This window comes from Salmo salar, chromosome ssa13 (genome assembly GCF_905237065.1).
Source record: "Salmo salar chromosome ssa13, Ssal_v3.1, whole genome shotgun sequence".
Lineage (NCBI taxonomy): Eukaryota > Metazoa > Chordata > Actinopteri > Salmoniformes > Salmonidae > Salmo > Salmo salar.
In genome coordinates this window covers 64,139,832-64,152,984 of record NC_059454.1, presented here as the reverse complement: position 1 = coordinate 64,152,984, position 13,153 = coordinate 64,139,832, and the positions used below count along the sequence as shown (strand labels likewise).

The following is a 13,153-nucleotide window of genomic DNA, read 5'->3' as shown; positions in this document are numbered from 1 at the left end:
ATCATTTTAAATAAGATTTTGTTCTTAACTGACTTGCCTAGTTAAATAAAGATTACATTAAAAAAATATATTAAAGGACACCAATAAGAAGAAGAGACTTGCTTGGGCCAAGAAACAGAAGCAATGGACATTAGACCGGTGTAAATCTAAACTTTGGTTTGATGGAGTCCAAATTTGGGATTTTTGGTTCCAACCACTGTGTCTTTGAGACGCAGAGTAGGTGAACAGATGATCTCCGCATGTGTGGTTTCCACCGTGAAGCATGGAAGAGGAGGTGTGATGGTGCTTTGCTGGTGACACTTTCAGTGATTTATTTACAATTCAAGGCACAGTCAGTTAAGAACAAATTCTTATATACAATGACGGCCTACACCGGCCAAACCCGGACAGCGCTGGGCCAGTGGTGGCAGGTAACCTAGTGGTTAGAGCATTGGGCCAGTACCCAAAAGGTTGCTGGATCAAATCCCAGAGCTGACAAGGTAAAAAAAATCTGTCGTTCTGCCCGAGCAAGGCAGTTAACCCACTGTTCCCCAGGCACCGAAGACGTGGATGTTGATAACGGCAGCCCCCCACCCCTCTCTGATTCAGAGGGGTTGGGTTAAATGCGGAAGAGACATTTCAGTTGTACAACTGACTAGGTATCCCCCTTTCCCCCTATTGTGAGCCGCCCTATGGGACTCCCAATCACGGCTGGTTGTGATACAGCCTGGATCATGGAGGCCACTGTGTTCTTGGGGACCTTCAACGCTGAAGAAAAGTTTTGGTACCCTTCCCCAGATTTGTGCCTCAAAACAATCCTGTCTCGGAGCTCTATGGACAATTTCTTCGACCTCATGGCTTGGTTATTGCTCTAACATGTACTGTCAACTGTGGGACCTTATATAAAACAGGTGTGTGCCGTTCCAAATCCTGTCCAATCAATTGAATTTACCCCAGGTGGACTCCAATCAAATTGTAGAAACATCTCAAGGATGATCAATGGAAACAGGATGCACTTGAGCTCAATTTCGAGTCTCATAGGAAGGGGTCTGAATACTTCTGTAATTTTTGAAATATTTGTATTAAATGTGCAACATTTTCAAAAAACCTGTTTCTCTTTATGGGGTATTGTGCGTAGATTGATGAGGATTTAAAAAAATGTAAATCCATTTTAGAATAAGGCTGAAACGTAAAAAAAAAAAAAATGGGGAAAAAGGGAAGGGATACTTCCCAAATACACAGTATGTATGTGCGTTATATATATATATATATATATATATATATATATATAAAATATTGGCCATGCTGGCAATCCAACATGACTTCCGACACGTTCAGAACAACTGGAAACTCAGAACTGGGAAATCTCAGACTTCAGTGAGTTCAAGTCAACTAACAACTCTGAAAAAAATTGCTCTAACTGGAAAAATAACTTTTGAACGGTCATCCAAGTCGGGAGGTCTGGCCTCTTTCTAGAGCTTCGTCCTGAAGATCACTAATGTCATGATTCGACCTTGTTATTTCCGAGTTCTCAGTTGTCTTGAAAGCATCATAAATCCAGAGAATGCCTGACTTTGATGACAACCTTCCTGTTCAAGTGAGCACAGCACAACAAGGGGAGTCCAACATTTTTATTTTCTATTTAACCTTTATTTAACTAGGCAAGTCAGTTAAGAACAAATTCTTATTTAAAATGACAGCCTTGGAACAGTGGGTTAACTGCCTTGTTCACGGGCAGAATGACAGATTTTTACCTTGTCAGATCGGGGATTCGATCTAGCAACCTTTCGGTTACTGGCCCAATGCTCTAACCACTAGGCTACGTGCCGCATATAAGACATACAAATGTCTTGTATGCTGCTGCATAAATTATGTAATATGCCAGGGAGATATGTATACTGTCGCTAAGTAATACTAAGTGTATGTTGTGTAGTAACCTGTTAGTATCCCATGTGCCTCACCCTAATAATTTGTTGCCTTTCCCCCTCATAACTTAGCCTACTGTTCTGACTTGGTGATGCACATGTAGCCTATAGCCTGTTTTAGAGACATGTCATCATCGAATATTGCAAGTGCTTTCATGGTCTGCTTATATGCCCCCTTTATTTATCCTACAGTTGTGACTTGGTGTACTGGGAGAATACTGTAAGAACGGCCCATGTTCTGAATTCTGTCGCTGTTCATTTCAAAAGTGCTGAACAAATAGTTGTATTGACTACTTCTGTCTTAGCTCGTTCATTAATGTCTTAAGCAAAATGTTCCGCTGATCGTTCCCTTTGCAATAGTTTGTACATCTCAATTGTCAGTAGAAACCACATTTGTTTAAGCAAGTCAGCCATATCAGCTAGGTTTTTAAAAAGGCAGTAAATGAGGCTGAATTAACTGTTTTGCTGTCAGACAAGGCGTAGCTGATAGCCAAGTGTAGCAGTGGGAAGGATTCACTCCATGTGCTGAAAAGAAAGCTGTGATATTTTGGCAGCTTTATGTAGGCACTAACAGTTTGTGGGCACCGTTTGTCACTATTATTGTGCAATTAATGTATTGTTTACTGTTGTGTTTTCCCCACCAAGATTTACATGCTAAAATTGCCACTGGGTGTAATCATTACGTCTGGCAACGGAAACCGTTAACGGTTTAAGAACCAAACAGAACGAACCGTCAGGGACCTACCTGAATTAGTCCATTATGAACTCTCATTTCTGTTACAAAACGTTTTCCGTTGGAGTAAAGGTTTCTGTTGCAAAACACTTTGCAGCAAACGAAACGTTTTGCAACAGAATAAGCATAATGAATAGACCCCAAGCGTTGTATAGATTCAACAGGGGTGTATTCCTTCCCGCGATTCTGTTGCAAAAAGTATATTCAACAGAAGCAATCAGAACGGATAGGGACCTACCTGAATTTCTCCAATAAAAACTCTCGTTTTGCTCGGTTTGCTTCCGTTTGGTTCTTAAACGGTGAATGGTTTCCGTAATGAACACATCCCAGGTATGTCTCTGACAGAAGGCTAATCTACCTGCATTAATTGCTTGTTTCACCATGGAGTGGAGTTCAGTCCGCTAAAACAACCTAAGCGTGACGCGTTTCTAGACAACAACTTTACCTATACAGTCAGCTACACAGGATCCAGTGTCTCTTGTGGTTTATGTACTGTACTAATATGATGCATTTTCTACGCTCTAAAATAGCCTTTCCAGTTAAAAAGGTATTGTATTGTATGACTCAAATCTTCAGCCAGCTATTATACTGATGAATGAAAAGAACATATGTAGGCTTTTCCAGGCTAGTGTGAATGTTTGTATGCATTTAGGTATTATGCATAATGTGCCATGAATTGTAGCTCACAAAAAAACATTGCTTTAGCTTCCTATACTATGAAGAGGTTAACTTATCTTACCTGCGTGTCCGGAGGCTATTAGCGGGTCCTTGCAGGTTTACTCTCTCTGCTCCAGCTGCTCCTGGAACTTCACGTGAACTCTGGCACAAAAACACCGGTCTGCTACCATGAAACACATCCAATTCAAGGAGACTTTGGAGTCTACGGTGGACTTTTCTACTGTTTCCTCTAGTCAATGTATTCGAAGAGATATGGGCATTTGTTTGTGTCACAGGGAGCAAACGACAACCACGCAGTGCTCCAATGCTTCCTTATTCAGCTACCTTACCCGTGTGAAGCTAGCCACAATAAGGATTAGCCACACCAGTGGAATTTGCTGTTCGCCTTCAAATTAAAAGTCACCCATTGAAAGTGATTCAAACGGATACTAATAGTGGAATTATGCCATATTTGTACTAAATAATGTTAAACAAGGTCGGAATGTTATTATAAAAATACAATAATTAGTTAATTTGACCCCAAAAAATCTGTTGATATTGCACTGTAGATGAATTAGACTTTAGAATTGCATTGAGGCATACTTATGTGCACTGTACAGCCTAATGGACGTTGCACTCATGAAATGGGATATCCGACTACTCACTGACACTCACAGAGCAGAGCTGTGTAGAGTTTACACAAATGTTAGTGTGTTAGCTCTTATTGCAGGACTTTTACTGTGGAAATCACCTTTCCAGTCATTCGTCTTTCCAGACATTCATACTGCATTGTACTGCCTAGGTCCAAGGCCCTAACCTATGGATGCTGCACCCATGAAATGGGGTATCAGCCTACTCAGTGACACGCACAGAGCAAACTGTGTAGAGTTTACACAAATATTAGCATCTTAGCTCTTATTGCAGGACTTTCATTGTGGGAAATCACCTTCTTGAATTGATTATAAATCCATTGCGGTCATCATAATTGTGTATAATGCAAATGTTGTATTTAGTGCCTATTAAGAAATAAACATGTAAATGAAACATTAAACAATGTATTTATTATATTTGTGGACACATCTCTAGTCTGAATACATAAGTGTGTCCACTAATACTATAAATACATTGTTTAGTGTTTAATGTACATGTTTATTTCTTAATAATCACTCTGGGACCTGTGGTGCAACCTCTGAAATCACCATACAATGTTACAAATGAAGAAACATATCCTATAAGTATGTTCTACTATTTTTACATTTTGACTTACTTATCTCAAAATTTCAACTTAAGCATAATTTATTTTGATAGTATCTCGAAATTTGTAGATAGTATTGACATAAACAAATATTTGGGTGGCTGGAATGGGCTTCCATAGAAATCACCAAACAATGTTACAAATTAAGAAATATAACTTATAAGTAGGGTCTACTATCTCAAAATTTCAGCTTAGAATCTCAAATGTTTAACTCGTAATGTCGACTTATTTATCTCAAAAAAGAATTATGATTTCCCCCCCAAAAATGTATGGTATCTCAAAATGTTTAGATAGTATCTCAAAATTACTATATAGTATTGACATTTTGTAAAATAAATTGGTGGCGGGAATGAGCTTCCATGATAAGGATGTTGCAGGAGGACAGAAACATAGTCTCAGAAACGTTTTTATTTATTTTACCTTTATTGAACTAGGCAAGTCAGTTAAGAACAAATTCTTATTTTTAATGACAGCCTAGGAACAGTGGGTTAACTGACAAAACAAAATACACTAGACAAGGTGGGATCTTTTGTGTCTGTAAAATGAATTATGGAAACCCAAATATTGATATAATAACCATCATATTGAAGTAAACTTGGAGTCGCAAAATGATATATTGTGTGGTCCCCCCACTATGACTTGGGAATGCATGGAGTTTATTAGGTAAAGCTACAGATGAAATAAATTATGATCAACTTTACAGGGTGATGCAAGGTGCAAATTAAAATTCTCTCTGATCCATAATAATCTCATCATCATGTAGGTAGGTGGCCTACCCGCACTGTATCTGTTGGCTAGAGCGCACATGCCAAAACCAGAGTGGGAACATTCGCTATATGACGCAACATTCCATCAGTACAGTCGTGGCTAAAAGTTTTGAGAATGACACAAATATGAATTTCCACAAAGTTTGCTGCTTCAGTGTCTTTAGATATTTTTGTCAGATGTTACTATGGAATACTAAAGTATAATTACAAGCATTTCATAAGTGTCAAAGGCTTTTATTGACAATTACATGGAGTTGATGCAAAGAGTGAATATTTGCATTGTTGACCCTTCTTTTTCAAGACCTCTGCAATCCACCCTGGCATGCTGTCAATTAACTTCTGGGCCACATCCTGACTGATGGCAGCCCATTCTTGCATAATCAATGCTTGGAGTTTGTCAGAATTTCTGGGGTTTTGTTTGTCCACCCGCCTCTTGAGGATTGACCACAAGTACTCAATGGGATTAAGGTATGGGGAGTTTCCTGGCCATGGACCCAAAATATTGATGTTTTGTTCCCCCGAGCCACTTAGTTATCACTTTTGCCTTATGGCAAGGTGCTCCATCATGCTGGAAAAGGCATTGTTCATCACGAAACTGTTCCTGCATGGTTTGGAGAAGTTGCTCTCGGAGGATGTGTTGGTACCATTCTTTATTCAAGGCTGTGTTCTTAGGCAAAGTTGTGAGTGAGCCCACTCCCTTGGCTGAGAAGCAACCCCACACATGGATGGTCTCAGGATGCTTTACTGTTGGCATGACACAGGACTGATGGTAGCGCTCACCTTGTCTTCTCCGGACAAGCTTTTTTCCGGATACCCCAAACAATCGGAAAGGGGATTAATCAGAGAAAATGACTTTACCCCAGTCCTCAGCAGTCCAATCCCTGTACCTTTTGCAGAATATCAGTCTCGGATGTTTTTCCTGGTGAGAAGTGGCTTCTTTGCTGCCCTTCTTGACACCAGGCCATCCTCCAAAAGTCTTTGCCTCACTGTGTGTGCAGATGCACTCACACCTGCCTGCTGCCATTCCTGAGCAAGCTCTGTACTGGTGGTGCCCCGATCCCGCAGCTGACTCAACTTTAGGAGACGGTTCTGGCTCTTGCTGGACTTTCTTGGGCGCCCTGAAGCCTTCACAACAATTGAACCGCTCTCCTTGAAGTTCTTGATGATCCGATAAATGGTTGATTTAGGTGCAATCTTACTGGCAGCAATATCCTTGCCTGTGAAGCCCTTTTTGTGCAAAGCAATGATGACAGCACGTGTTTCCTTGCAGGTAACCATGATTGAGAGAGGAAGAACAATGATTCCAAGCACCACCCTCCTTTTGAAGCTTCCAGTCTGATATTCGAACTCAATCAGCATGACAGAGTGATCTCCAGCCTTGTCCTCGTCAACACTCACACCTGTGTTAACGAGAGAATCACTGACATGTCAGCTGGTCCTTTTGTGGCAGGGCTGAAATGCAGTGGAAATGTTTTTGGGGGATTCAGTTCATTTGCATGGCAAAGATGGACTTTGCAATTAATTGCAATTCATCTGATCACTCTTCATAACATTCTGGAGTATATGCAAATTGCCATCATACAAACTGAGGTAGCAGACTTTGTGAAAAATAATATTTGTATCATTCTCAAAACTTTTGGCCACGACTTTAGAGTTGAAAATGCTATGGAAATCTATTACATTAAAGGGAAACTTCACTGCTAGACACTATTTGGATGTTTTTCCACACTCGCTACATAATTATGTTTCAGACATAAGTATGTACTAAATCTGTATTTTTGCATTTTCACACCGGGGGTATTCAAACAATGAAGTCATTGGTTGATTGAGCCTGCTGTCCGATGTAAAAATGGGAGTCATGTTTTGTATCAATTATTGTAGCCTTTGTGTTTCGCCGGCTGCACGATCTCACAAGTAGATATGGTTGTCCTTGTTCAATAGAGCCATTGGACTTGACTCAAGAATGTTCCTATCTGCCAAGACATTGCAGTATATCTAGGTTGACACATTTTATATGGCTTTGTAATGACTACAGCCTGATGGGAGCCATACTTCCTTGTTCCTAACCTCAAATGCAGGCTTTTCAAAACGGAGGCGGTACTAGTTTACAGGCTCACTGTCTATCCGAGACTGCTAAATAATTAGCTACAATGGCTGCTTCTGATGATTCCTCTTTCCAAGAAGAGCTGGACGACTACATTTGTTTTAATGTTCTTTTACATAGGAGCATACAGACATATTTATTTGAGATGGAATACACTGATAAGGAGTTGAGACAGCGAGAAAAATAATTTGGAAGACCAGCAAGTAGGGGCTGGTCTCAGGAGGGTAAATGACAAACAAGTAGTTTGTTGTCTGTAGCTGGCCAGAAATATAATCTCTCTTTTAACCGAGGCAGTGTTGTTCAGTACAGTGCAATTTGGTAATTGATTCGGCCTTAACAGGGCTTGCTAGAACCACTACAAGCCAAGCTATTTTAGCTACCAAGCTTTATTGTTTGCTATACCTAAAATGCACTGTAGTCTAATGTTATAGCTAGCTAGCTAACTAGCATCAGTGCCTCTCCTTACAAGCAAAAATTGATACATGTTTTGATGATGATTTCAGAGTGTAATGACTTTGGCTTGATGACTCATATTAGTCTAGGAGTAGCTATACCTGTGTGTTGTAGCTAGCTAGCTAACGTGTGTCTGTGAGATGTCTCATATTGTACACCATGCTGCTACAGCAGGAATACAGACAGTACACAACCATTACCCAATAATGTGTAATACCGTTTTTCGTCAAGGGGTGTGAATACTTTCTGAAGGAACTGTATTTACATATACAGTACCAGTCAACAGTTTGGACACACCAACTCAGGGTTTTTCTTTATTTTTACTATTTTCTACATTGTAGAATGATAGTGAAGAGTTCCAAACTATGAAATAACAATTATGGAATCATGTAGTAACCTGGAAAAGTGTTAAATTAAAATATATTGTATATTTGCGATTCTTCAAAGTAGCCACCCTTTGCCTTGATGACAGCTTTGCACACTCTTGGCATTCTCTCAACCAGCTTCATAAGGTAATCACCTGGAATGCATTTCAATTAACATGTGTGTCTTGTTAAAAGTTAATTTGTGGAATTTCTTTCCTTCTTAATGCGTTTGATCAGTTGTGTTGTAACAAGGTAGGGGTGGTATACAGAAGATAGCCCTATTTGGTAAAAGACCAAGTCCATATTATGGACTTAAGAACAGCTCAAATAAGAAAAGAGATACGACAGTCTATCATTACTTTTAGACAGGAAGGTCCCAGAGAATCTTGTTTATCATGGTCTGAGTCGTTTAGGTGCCTTTTGGCAAACTCCAAGCAGGCTGTCATGCGCCTTCTACTGAGAGTGGCTTCGGTCTGGCCACTCTACAATAAAGACCTGATTGGTGGAGTGCTGCAGAGATGGTTGTACTTCTGGAAGTTTCCCCCATCTCCACAGAGGCACTCTGGAGCTCTGTTAGAGTGACCATCGGGTTCTTGGTCAGCTCTCTGACCACGGCCCTTCTCCCCCGATTTCTTAGTTTTGCCGGGTGGCAAGAGTCTTGGTGGTTCCAAACTTCTTCCATTTAAGAATGATGGAGGCTACTGTGATCCTTGGGACCTTCAATGCTGCAGAAATGTCTTAGTACCCTTCCCCAGATCTGTACCTCGTAACAATCCTGTCTCCGAGCTCTGCGGAGAATTCCTTCGACCTCATGGCTTGGTTTTTGCTCTGACATGCACTGTCAACTGTGGGACTTTATATAAACAGGTGTGTGCCTTTCCAAATCATGTCCAATCATTTTAATTTACCACAGGTGGACTCCAATCAAGTTGTAGAAATAGGATGTTCCAGAGCTCAATTTTGAGTCTCATAGCAAAGAGTCTGAATACTTATGTAAATAAGATACTTCTGTTTTTAATTGCTAAAACATTTTCAAAAATATCTAAACTTGTTTTTGCTTTGTCATTATGGGGCATTGTGTGCACATTGAGGAAAAAAAACAATTGAATCAAATTTAGAATAAGGCTCTAACGTAACAAAATGTGGGAAAAAAGTAAATGGGTCTGAATACTTTATGAATGCTCTGTGTGTGTGTATATATATATATATATATATATATATATATATATATATATATATATATATATATATAGTACCTGTCAAAAGTTTGGACACACCTAATCATTCAAGGGTTTTTCTTTATTTTTACTATTTTCTACATTGTAGAACAGCTCATCTATATGTTTTTTAAATGTCAAATCCATATCAATCCAAATGCCTAAGTATTTTTATGCGGGAACACGTTCGATTGGAGAACCATCTAATGAGTGAACTTGTAGTTCATCTGAAACATTATTACGAAAGTTGAAAAACAACATGTATTTAGTTTTTCCCATATTATTATACCTTTATTTCAACAAAGAACACAGACTGAGACCAAGGTCTCTTTTACAGCTGGGCCCTGCGTATACATGTTTACACATACAGTTTAGGTACAATGATTAAAAAACTAAAGACAAACGAAATGATCACAGATAACACAAAAAATACAGCAACAGACTACATTTACACATAGGTTATTCCCCTAACAGCACAAGAACTTACATTACCGGAAACAGTTACAAGCAATACAAAAATAAAAATCCTTCAATAAATATTTAAAATGGGCAAAGGGGACAAGAGTCTCAAGTTTAAGTTTAGTCTGCAGGCTATTCCATAGGCAAGGAGTGTAACAGGAAAAGGCAGCCATACCCAACTCTGTGGGAATTGCATGGGCCTCAAGTGTAATCCATGTTTGAGACCTGGTTTTAGGAATTATAATTCTAATATTGATGAGTGATGATAAATAAGAAGGTAGCTTACATTAACTTTCTTGCAGTCAAATGACAAAATCGCTCTCTAGTAGCCTCATGGGTGGAATGTTAATATTTATCATAATTTCATAATTAATAAACATTATTACTTTTTAAATACCGAAAATACGGTCAAACGGTTTTGTTAAATTTCAGTCTTCTGTGATGTATATAAAGTGTAATATTGGGATGCAAACTCAAAATTGAATACATTTCTATATCTGACATGATACACATAACCATGGGTGTAAGGTGCATACCTTTGTTTCAAAGTAAATTTGTTTAAGACTACCAAGAAACACAGTGTGACCCTGATTTAGCCCACTGCAGTAAAACGTTGCACAAGTTTGAAATCAGCAAGGGATTTCTGCATAGCTATACAATCTGACTGTAGTATTGACACATTAGTTTAGCATACATAATAGTATCATCCGCATATAGATAAAGTTGACAATTTTTAACAGATTGACCAATGGTGTTTATATAAATAGTGAAGGGACAGGTCCCGAAATCGACCGCTGTGGTACAACTTTATGTATTTCAATCACGATGGCCTGAGTTCTGTCACTAAGATAATCATGAAACCATGAACAGCCATCAGAGCTCAGGCCTATCGAGGAGAACTTATTCAATAAAACAGCATGAATTGCAGTATCAAAAGCTTTTGACAGGTCAACAAACAAAGCAGCACATTTCATTTTAGTCTCTAAAGCATTGACAAAATCATTAACAACTAAAGTGGTTGCTGTAATAGTGCTATGCCCAGGCCTAAACCCTGATTGGTTTACATTCAAAATACATTTCTCAAATAAAAAAGAGCAAAGTTGTACATTTACCAATGATTCATGAATCTTAGCTAGACAAAGAAGCCTTGAAATGAGGCGGTAATGATTAAGATCACTACTATCCCCGCCCTTATGGATTGGCAGCACAAGACCTGATTTCCATACTTTTGGAATATTTCCTGATAACAATGTTAAATAACAAATGTGGGTTATTGAGCCAACAATGATGGGCGCACTAAGCAGACCAGGATCTAATTGCTCGGCCCCTGTGGATTTGCTATTGTCTATTGCTAGCAAAGCATCCAGGACTTTTCCTGTAAATAACCAAAAAGAAAAGGTTTGACCATCATTTCTCTGATCATGCAGCAAGTTTCCCCTATCAGCAGCCAGCCATATATCATTGTGAATAGGCTTAGTTCTTCCAAAGAGATAGACCGATTAAATAAAATGGTGATTAAATGCATCAATGAAGGCATTTTCTTCTGTAATGAGGCCAGTGTCTGAATTCATTTGTTGTGGCAGAGAGGAGGAAGTAGAAAACCCGTCAGGGATTTGACAGTTTTCCAGAATTTAGCTGGATTCCCATTACAATCCGAAAAAGCGGTTACATAATAATCAGATTTAGCCTTTCTGATTTGTCTTACACAATAATGTGTAGGAAAACCGGATTGGTTATATTGTATTTCAAGTCAAAGATTTTATAGCTCAATGTTCTATCTGTGGTATAACATTAGCTAGCTAGCTAAGTTCAAAGGGAGACCAACTTGGATTTTAGCTAGCTACCATTAGGATTGCTAGCTATTGTTGACGAACTTTGTTAGCTAATGACAACATTGCCATCCATTTGATGACATGATAATGATTGCAAAGTTCTTTCCTACTAAATATTTGCCTACTTTAGCAATGTCATATTTCAAATCAAAATCAAATCAAATGTTATGTCACATGCACTGAATACAACAGTTGTAGACCTTAGTGAAATGCTTACTTACAAGCCCTTAACCAACAATTCAGTTTTAAGAAAAATACAGCATTTTTTTTAAATAAAAAAGTTACAAATAATTAAAGAGCAGTAGTAAAACAACAATAGCGGGGCTATATACAGGGGCTATCGGTACAGAGTCAATGTGCGGGGGCACCGGTTAGTCAAGGTAATTGAATTCATATGTACATGTCGGTAGAGTTATTAAAGTGACTATGCATAGATAATAACAGAGAGTAGCAGCAGCGTAAAAGGGGTAGTCAAATAGTCTGGGTATTCATTTGATTAGATGTTCAGGAGTCTTATGGCTGGGGGTAGAAACCATTTAGACGCCTCTAGGACCTAGACTTGGCGCTCGGGTACCGCTTGCCGTGCGGTAGCAGAGAGAACAGTCTATGACTACGGTGGCTGGAGTCTTTGACAACTTTTAAGGCCTTCCTCTGACACCGCCTGGTATAGAGGTCCTGGATGGCAGGAAGCTAGGCCCCAGTGATGTACTGGGCCGTACATACTACTCTCTGTAGTGCCTTGCAGTCAGAGGCCGAGCAGTTGCCATACCAGGCAATGATGCAACCAGTCAGGATGCTCTCGATGTTGCAGATGTAGAACCTTTTGAGGACCTGAGGACCGATGCCAAATCTATAGTGTTATTTAGGAGGGGGATTCGAGGGGGGGCTGTTGAGAAATGTTGATGGCTATATGGGTCCGCTAACACAGGACTAGTAAAGGCAGAGTGCACTACTATAATTGTTTTTACAATTTATTATTAATATTGTATTTTTATTCCGATTTTTCAGGGGGTGCTGCATCACCCTCAGCACCTCCACTTCCCGCAGCTATGACTGTGTGTGTGTGTGTGTTTGTGTCTATCTGGCAGGCTGTCTGCCAGCCTGTCTTGGAGTTCCAGATGTGACTGGAGGATTGGTGGTGGCCATTGGTAGGAACTCATCATCATGAAGTTCATCTATACTGAATACAAATATAAACGCAACATGTGATGTGTTGAAATAAAAGACCCCAGAAATGTTCCATACGCACAAAAAGCTTATTTCTCTAAACTGTTATGCACAAATTTGTTCACATCCCTGTTAGTGAGTATTTCTACTTTGCCAAGATAATCCATCCAGGATTATCAGCTGTGGCATATCAAGAAGATGATTAAACATCATGATCATTACACCGGAGCACGTTATGCT

The 13,153-nt window shown here is 39.3% G+C and overlaps 1 protein-coding gene across 5 annotated transcripts in view; it reads right to left on the bottom strand.

The window, feature by feature from the left end:
• The window catches only part of LOC106567559 (double C2-like domain-containing protein beta), a 365,846-nt gene extending 362,212 nt beyond the window's left edge, over nucleotides 1-3,634 (bottom strand). For all 5 annotated transcript variants that reach the window (XM_045693459.1, XM_045693460.1, XM_045693461.1 and 2 more), the window contains exon 1: nucleotides 3,377-3,634. The gene's annotated coding sequence lies outside the window, so the exon portion shown is untranslated. The remainder of the gene's footprint in view (nucleotides 1-3,376) is intronic.
• Between the last annotated feature and the right edge of the window lie 9,519 nt (nucleotides 3,635-13,153).